A 10,184-nucleotide genomic window follows, 5' to 3' on the forward strand; every position below is an offset into this window, starting at 1 on the left:
AAAAAATATATATTAATAAATTGCTTTTCATAAATAATGTTTTGTTGTTACATTTAACTGCCGGAAATGCTGTGATCAGGGTCATTGCCTTAGTGGGTGATATCAGAGGTCAGCATGTGTGAGAAGTCAGAGCTCAGGGATGATAGACACATTTCTCACTACTAATTACCAGTTGGAGAGCAATTAAAGTGGATTTTTCCTAGTCTTACATGGTAAATTCCCACTTCCCACTTGGTTACAAACGCACGATTAGGTAAAATCGTTACTGCACTTTGAAATGTAGGTCGGAGCAATGTGCTGGCGGGTCTATTAGCATATTTGGGGGCAATGTTCCAAAATGTGTTGTATTTGTGCCAATAGTCAGTGGAAATGTAATAGCAGTTTAAGTTGATTTTATCGTTATGTTTTATCGTTATGTTGCTGATAGTTGAGCACCTCTTGACACAGTTTTGGAAACTTTAGAGTGTTTTCTATGCTAATATGTCAATTATATGCATATTCTAGCATCTGGTCCTGAGAAATAGGCCATTTACTTTGGGAACGTTATTTTTCTAAACGTAAAAATAGATCCCCCTGCTTCAAGAGGTTAAGGACTACAAAGTCAAGGTATTGGAGTGTCCATCACAAAGCCCTGACCTTAATCAAAGAAAATGTGTGGGCAGAACTGAAAAAGCATGTGCGAGCAAGGAGGCCTACAAACCTGACTCAGTTACACCAGCTCTGTCAAGAGGAATGTGCCAAAATTCACCGAACTTATTGTGGGAAGCTTGTGTGAAGGCTACCCAAAACATTTGACCCAATTTAAAGGCAATGCTACCAAATACTAATTGAGTGTATGTAAACCTCTGACCCACTGGGAATGTGATGAAAGAAATCAAAGCTGAAATATATAATTCTCTCAACTATTATTCTGACATTTCAGATTCTTAAAATAAAGTGGTGATCCTAACTGACCTAAAACAGGCAATTTTTACTAGGATTAAATGTCAGGAATTGTGAAAAACTGAGTTGAATTGTATTTGGCAAAAGTGTATATAAACTTCTGACTTCAACTGTAAATTAACAAAAATGTAAGATTTCTGCCCATATAATACATTTCTATGTCCCAGAAAGTTGGATGTTGTTTACAGTGTAATTCTTGTCACATTATCGCATATTGAGCAACAACTGTCCTGATTTTGGAGCACCGATCTGGTTGAGGTTAATTATGTGCATTTTACATATACACACTTGCATCCAGTTGACAACAAGTTCCTGAAAATTAAACATGAACTTCATGTGAAGCAGCTGCCATTTCACTTTTAACAGAAGCACAACAACCTCTTACAGTAATTTAGAATTTTTGTCTGCGTTGTCGTGACCTCTCTATCCTGTGGATTCCTGGGCATAAACGCACCAAACTAACGGAGGTATTTGGATATAAAAAATATCTTTATGGAACAAAAGGAACATTTGTTGTCTAACTGGGAGTTTCGTGAGTGGAAACATCTGAAGATCATCAAAGGTAAACGATTAATTTGATTGCTTTTCTGATTTTCGTGACCAAGTCACCTGATGCTAAGTGTACATATTGTTTTGTCGAGCGATCGATAAACTTACACAAACGCTTGTATTGCTTTCGCTGTAAAGCATCATTTCAAAATCTGAGATGACAAGTGGATTAACAAAAGGCTAAGCTGAGTGTATGTAAACTTCCGACTTCAATTGTGTGAATATATATATATATTGATTAGAGGTTGACCGATTAATCGGAATGGCCGATTAATTAGGGCCGATTTCAAGTATTTTTTTTTACACCTTTATTTAACTAGGCAAGTCAGATAAGAACACATTCTTATTTTCAATGACGGCCTAGGAATGGTGGGTTAACTGCCTTGTTCAGGGGCAGAACGACAGATTTTTACCTTGTCAGTTCAGGGATTCAATCTTGCAACCTTACGGTTAACTAGTCCAACGCTCTAACCACCTGCCTCACGAGGAGCCTGCCTGTTATGCTCATGCAGTAAGAAGCCAAGGTAAGTTGCTAGCTAGCATTAAACTTAACTTATAAAAAACAATCAATCAATCATAATCACTAGTTATAACTACACATGGTTGATGATTACTAGTTTATCTAGCGTATCCTGCGTTGCATATCATCGATGCGGTGCGCATTTGCGAAAAAGAACTGTCGTTGCTCCAACGTGTACCTAAACATAAACATAAAAGCCTTTCTTAAAATCAATACACCGAAGTATATATTTTAAACCTTCATATTTAGCTAAAAGAAAGGTTAGCAGGCAATATTAACAATATTAATATTGGACCGCCTGGCTCATTGCGAACTAATTTGCCAGAATTGTACGCAATTATGTCATAACATTGAAGGTTGTGCAATGTAACAGCAATATTTAGACTTAGGGATGCCATCCCTTAGATAAAATACGGAACGGTTTCCGTATTTCACTGAAAGAATAAACGTTTAGATTTCGAAATGATAGTTTCCGGATTTGACCGTGCTTCATGCATTGAGCTGTTTATGACTTCAAGCCTATCATCTCCCGAAATTAGGCTGGTGTAAACAATGTGAAATGGCTAGCTAGTTAGCGGGTTGCGCGCTAATTGTGTTTCAAACGTCACTTGCTCTGAGACTTGGAGTCGTTGTTCCCCTTGCTCTGCAAAGGTTGCAGCTTTTGTGGAGTGATGGGTAACGCTGCTTCGAGGGTGGCTGTTGTCGATGTGGGACGGAAGCTATACTGTTACACTGGCAATACTAAAGTGCCTATAAGAACATCCAATAGTCAAAGGTATATGAAATATAAATGGTACAACCTAAAACTTCTTACCTGGGAATATTGAAGATTCATGTTAAAAGGAACCACCAGCTTTCATACGTTTTCATGTTCTGAGCAAGGAACTTAAACATTAGCTTTCTTACATGGCACATATTGCACTTGCATTTTCTTCTCCAACACTTTGTTTTTGCATTATTTAAACCAAATTGAACATGTTTCATTATTTATTTGAGGCTAAATAGATTTTATTGATGTATTATATTAAGTTAAAATAAGTGTTCATTCAGTATTGTTGAAATTGTCATTATTACAAAAAAAATTAAAATAATTGGCCGATAAATCGGTATCTGCTTTTTTTGGTCCTCCAATAATCGGTATCGGCATTGAAAAAACATAATTGGTCGACCTCTAGTATGGATGCAGGGCTCATCCATACAATTATTGATGTAGGGCTCACCACCTGCTAAAATAAAGATTAAATCAGATAAGTAATCTTGAGTTGTTACTGAATTTTGTTTTAATCCTTAACAGTGGTAGACTCCTCCATTCCCCACCTATTCAACATAGGACCTGGATCCTCAAGTCTGACCCTTCATCTGTCTCTGGCTCTACATCCACCCTGCACCTCCATCTAGGTGTGTGAATTTTTAATTTTTACCTTTATTTAACCAGGCAAGTCAGTTAAGAACAAATTCTTATTTTCAATGACGGCCTAGGAACAGTGGGTTAACTGCCTGTTCAGGGGCAGAACGACAGATTTGTACCTTGTCAGCTCAGGGGTTTGAACTTGCAACCTCCCGGTTACTAGTCCAACGCTCTAACCACTAGGCTACCCTGCCGCCCCCAATGTGTCTTTTATGTTGGGAAGCTAATGATCCATCATGTATGACATTCCTGGGAGTGCTATGGTACTAAACTTTTTAGTACCATAGCATTTGTGTATGTTCCCTCTAGTTATGTACTTGGGAATTTATCAATATACCAATTTGGCCACTTGGGTACATTTGGGCAAACTTGTGAGGTACACCTGGGAGACTTTATACAAAATATTATGGAGAGCACTCATCCTTGAATGTATCAGTGTGAAATGTTGTACACACACTGCTGCCCTCTAAATTACACCCAGATTCCTAGGTCACTGTATGGCCTTTTTTTTACATCTCAAAGATGATGGAAAAGAAAAAGAAACGCATGTTTTTTGTTTGTTTTATCTTTTACCAGATCTGATGTGTTATATTCTCCTACATTAATTTCACATTTCAACACATTTCAAAGTGTTTCCTTTCAAATAATATCAAGAATATGCATATCCTTGCTTCAGGTCCTGAGCAACAGACAGTTCGATTTTAGGTATGTCATTTTAGACGGAAATTGAAAAGAAGGGTGCGATCACACACTCACAGACCTGATACTCTGGTAGGTTAGTGAGTAATACAATAGCATCGTGAATAGATATTGATTAATTAAACATCTTATTGCTTTGGAAAGTTTTTATTTATACATTTCCTTTAACCTCTAGCGTCGAGCAATCCCGTATCCAGGAGCGTAATCATAGCCTCAAGCTCATTACCATAACTCTATGTTTCCTATTCATGAAAATCGCAAATGAAATGAAATAAATATATTGAAACACAAGCTTAGCCTTTTGTTAACAACACAGTCATCTCAGATTTTCAAAATATGCTTTAACCAAAGTTACACAAGCATTTGTGTAAGAGTATTGATAGCCTAGCATAGCATTAAGCCTAGCATTCAGCAGGCAACATTTTCACAAAAACAAGAAAAGCATTCAAATAAAATAATTTACCTTTGAAGAACTTAGGATGTTTTCAACGACGAGACTCTCAGTTAGATAGCAAATGTTTATTTTTTCCCAAAATATTATTTGTGTAGGAGAAGCTCCTTTTTGTTCATCACGTTTGGCTAAGAGAAAAAAACGAAAATGCAGTCAACACAACGCCAAACTTTTTTCCAAATTAGCTCCATAATATCGACAGAAACATGGCAAACGTTGTTTAGAATCCATCCACAAGGTATTTTTCTAATATCTATTCGATAATATATCCGTCGGGACAATTTGTTTTTCACTAGGACCGATTGGAGTAATAGCTACCTCTGTATTTTACGCGAGAATCTCTCTCGGAGCCACCATGTGACCACTTACGCAATGTGGCCGCCTACAGCTATTCTTCAACAGAAATGCGTAAAACTACTTCACAATGCTGTAGACACCAAGGGGAATATGTAGAAAGCGTAAGCTCGTTGATGGTACATTCACAGCTGAATAGGGAGTCATTGGAACGCTACGCTTTCAAAACCTGGGGCACTTCCGGATTGGATTTTTCCCAGGCTTTCGCCTGCAACATCAGTTCTGTTATACTCACAGACAATATCTTTACAGTTTTGGAAACGTTAGAGTGTTTTCTATCCAAAGCTGTCAATTATATGCATATTCTATCTTTTCCTGACCGTTTAAAACTGGAACATTTTTTTCCCAAAAAATGAAAATACTGCCCCCTAACACCAAGAGGTTGTTAATCTTTAAGCCGATGTATAGCACTTGTATGTTTTTTGAATTTTTATTATGAGTATTTATGTTTTTAAATTTGGCGCTCTGCAATTTCAACGGATGTTGGCCAGGTGGGACAGTAGCGTCCCACACGACCTAGAGAGGTTAAAACCTCCCCCATAGTTTTATCACACACTTCTTTACCTCCAAACAGTTCCCATAAAAATCTTTGACTACCACTTTACCTCCCTCTGAGACTGTTTTTAAAAACCCATCTTTTTAACCCTGTCATAATCCTACCCTTGCTGACTATTTTCTTTAAAAAGTACCTCTTCCAATTCTCATCTTCTTCTAAATCCCTTTTTTTTACTTCTTCTGTTCTGCTAAAAATGCAATTTCTTTCTTTACTTCTTTAATTTCATGGTTAAAATCAAAGCCCTGTTGAACAAGATTAAAATACCATTCCAGGCACCTCTGCAGTCCCACCATGGATCTATCTTTTTCTTAGCTTTTTTTTATCTCTCTAAAGAAGGTCCTCGTCTTACCCTTCACCATTTTCCATCACTGTGCTCGTTTCTCAAAGAAGTCCTGTAGCATCTGCAACTGGCTGAACTGCTCCATGTACTGACGAACTACCCTATCATCTTCTAAAAGGGAGCAGATATGTTTCCAGGGTCCTCTTCATACAGTCACACCCGAATTAAGTGAGAGGGTGCACGTCAGAATTACGTGATCTGAGAAGATAGCAGGGGATATTCTAACATCAGTTGGGGGACAGTCATGGGTAGACAGATAGTCAATGCGAAAGGCTCTGGTGCCGTCATCACTGGTCCAGGTGAAGCCCTCCTCTCTTGGATGCAGGGTTTTAAAACAGGACGTAGCGTCCTACCTGGCCAACATCCGGTGAAATTGCAGAGCGTGAAATTCAAAAATACCATATTCAAATATATAACATTCTTGAAAATATATGTTATACATCAAAATAAAGCGTAACTTCTTCTTAATCCAGTCGCTGTGTCAGATTTCAAAAAGGCTTTCCCGCGAAAGAAAACCATGCGACTTTCTGAGGACAGCGCCCCACATACAAACACATGAAAATCATATTTCAACCATGCAGGTGCGCCACAAAAATCAGAAATAGCGATATAATTCATGCCTTAAGATCTTCTGTTGGCACTCCAGAATGTCCCAGAAACATCACAAATGGTCCTTTTGTTCGATGTCCTTCTTCATGTCCCAAAATGTCCTTCTTTATGTCCCAAAAATGTCAATTTATTTGGCGGGTTTGATTCAGAAATACACCGATTTCAACTCGCCCATCATGCCTACAAAGTATCTAATAAGTTACCTGTAAACTTGGTCCAAACATTTCAAACAACGTTCCTAATCCAACCTCAGGTACCCTAAAATGTAAATAATCAATCAAATTTAAAACAGAATAAACTGGTTCCAATCGCGGATAAAAACAACGTGAAGCGATCTCCAGTTCACGTGCATCAAGTTCACCTGGTGTGACACTTACAATGAACAGCACTACTTATTCATTTCTCAAAAGAAAAACATCAAAACATTTCTAAAGACTGTTGACATCTAGTGGAAGCCATAGGAACTGCAACCAGGTTCCTAATAATAAGGGTATCCCATAGAAAACAAATGGAATATCCTATGACCTCAATTTGTTTCCCCCTATAGGGTTTGTCCTCTGGGTTTCGCCTGCCATATCAGTTCTGTTATACTCACAGACATTACTTTAACAGATTTAGAAACTTTAGAGTGGTTTCTATCCAAATCTAATCGATCTATCTAATTATATGCATTTCCTAGCTTCTGGGCCTGAGTAGCAGGCAGTTTACTTGGGATACACTTTTCATCTGGAGGTGAAAATACTGCCCCGACCCAAGAGAGGTTCAAATCCCTGCACGACCCTAGCAATAAAACACTTGATCTATCTACCTTAAAATCCTCTCCCGCCCCTCTCCTGTCTGCTCGACTTAAAAGTCCCCACCCACTACTAGAGAATCCCTCCCTAGCATTTGGGACTGCAGGTCTTCTAAAAGTGTGCATTGGTCATGTTTGTCGTTAAAGCCATAAACATTTAGCACATTAAATCATTCTCGACTGCACAAATTTGAAGGTGTGTTTTTGGTGACAGATGGAAGGAGAATGACCAAACTCATTTACATACATACTTTAGGGTTCTTATCCTTGCTGGTGTTTTCAGATCCAATGAGGAATCCACATAATGCCTGTGGGATGCAGAAACTGGCAGATAACTGTTCTGTGTAACAATATCTCTGGAAAACTTCCACCTTAGTTCCTTTGTTTTGTCTTTGTTTTAGTATGGTCAGGACGTGATTTGGGGTGGACAGTCTATGTTCCTTTTTCTATAATTTGGGATTTTGTGTTTGGCCTGGTATGGTTCTCAATCAGAGGCAGCTGTCAATCGTTGTCCCTGATTGAGAACCACACCTAGGTAGCCTGGTTTCACTTTTGAGTTGTGGGTGATTATTTTCTGTGTCTGTGTGTTTCCACAAGGAACTGTTTCGGTTTGTTATTTCAGGTTGTTATTTTTGTATTTTGTCGTTTTCAGTTTGTTCTACTAAATATGGACACTTACCACGCTGCGCATTGGTCCTCCTTTTCTCCTTCATATGACAGCCGTTACAGTAACTGGCTACAGCTGCAAAATAAGAACCCTACGCTGTCCACTTCTGATATTCTTTAACATTTTGGACTTTTTGTCATACAACGCATTCATCATCTGGATGGCGTGGAAGACAGATTAGAATGGAGGGAGTCTTCAGAAGAGACTGCTCTTTCTCAAGGAGCTGGGAAAGGCATTGGTAAGACCTCAAATCAAGAGGAGGTAACATATCCCAAGGACCACATCTTCTGCAGCCATCGTGAGGAGGATTCATGAGGATGAACCACCAACTCCAATACCGGAAGTTAATGTGAGTGATGTTGTTGCACGTGTGTGTCTGACTTTCCTACCTTGGCCTGCTGTAACTATATATGTGAATCAGGAAAAAGTTTGTAAAATTCCTGAAGTGTTTTCATCATTCTAGATTGCAGCCGGTAGCAACAAGAAGAAGCGCTGTGATGTGTGTGTGTGTGGACAAAAGAAGGACAGGAAGACACAGCACACATGCATCAAGTGCAATAAATGCATTTACAACACACACACAGTAAAACTCTGTACCTCATGTGGTGTGTAGACTGGCCTTATATTTGTGTTCAATGGGGCTCATTTAACATTTCCATAAAATGCTGTGTAAAATTTGTCCTTCCAATTTGTTCAGTTCAAAGCATAAAACATTAATAGTGATGAAACATTGTTTGTTGAAGATAAACAATTTATTCCACCTATGTCTTGATTATAATTGAATTTTGTTTACAACAATCACATTTTACAATAAAAAAATGTAAAAGCACTTTTATTGATCAATGTGACCTAGCACCTGTAAATGGCATATATTAAACATGTACGGTGACTTGCGAAAGTATTCACCAACCTTGACAATTTTTATATTTTTTTGCCTTAAAACCTGGAAGTAACATGACTATTTGGGTTGGTTGTATCATTTCATTTACACAACATGTCTGCGACGTTGAAGATGCAAAATATTGTTTATTGTGAAATAAACAGGAAATAAGATAAGCTCACTCAGGATTTATGTTTGTTTTAACTATTCACTTTTTAGAGCCACCTTTTGCAGCAACTATAGCTGCTAGTCTCTTGGGGTATGTCTCTATAAGCTTGGCACATCTAGCCACTGGGATTTTTGCCCATTCTTCAAGGCAAAACTGCTTCAGTTACTTCAAGTTGGATGGGTTTCCCTGGTGTACAGCAATCTTTAAGTAATACCATAGATTCTCAATTGGATTGAGGTCTGGACTTTGACAAGGCCATTCCAAGACATTTAAATGTTTCCCCTTAACTTCTTAGGGCTGAAATCCCGTTAAAGGGATCGATATGACACACAGCCAGTGAAAGTGCAGGGCGCCAAATTCAAAACATCAAATCTCATAATTAAAATTCCTCAAACATGTATTTCATACCATTTTAAAGGTTATCTTGTTAATGCCACCACAGGGTCTGATTGCAAATATGCTTTACAGCAAAAGCCCCACAAACGATTATGTTAGGTCACCACCAAACGCCAAACTCAGCCATTTTTTCCAGCCAAAGATAGCAGTCACAAAAAGCACAAAGAGATAAAATTAATCACTAACCTTTGATGATCTTCAACAGATGACACTCATAGGACTTCATGTTACACAATACATGTAGGTTTTGTTTGATAAAGTTCCTATTTATCAAAATATGAGTTTACATTGGCGCGTTACATTCACTAGTTCCAAAAACATCCAGTGATTTTGCACAGCCACATCATTCAACAGAAATACTCATAAATGTAGATGATAATACAAGTTATAGACATGGAGATATGCCTCTCCTTAATGCAACCGCTGTGTCTGATTTCAAAAATACTTTACGGAATAAGCAAACCATAAAATAATCTGAGACAGAGCTCAGAAGAAATAGTCACAATAGCCGCCATATTGGCATCAACATAAACAAGAAATGACATGATAAATATTCCCTTACCTTTGATGATCTTCATCAGAAAGCACTCCAGGAATCTCAGGTCCACAATAAATGTTTGTTTTGTTCGATAATGTCCGTTATTTATGTCCAAATACCTGATTTTGTATACATATCCAAAAGCTCATTCTGGTCAGTGTTACGTCGGACAAAAACTTCAAAAAGTTATAATTCAGGTCGAAGAAACATTTCAAACTATGTACAGAATCAATCATTAGGATCTTTTTTACCTATAACTTCAATAAAGCTCCAACCGGAGTATTCCGTTGTGTCTTGAAGAGCAATGGAACGC

This window comes from Oncorhynchus kisutch, linkage group LG11 (assembly GCF_002021735.2).
Source record: "Oncorhynchus kisutch isolate 150728-3 linkage group LG11, Okis_V2, whole genome shotgun sequence".
NCBI lineage: Eukaryota > Metazoa > Chordata > Actinopteri > Salmoniformes > Salmonidae > Oncorhynchus > Oncorhynchus kisutch.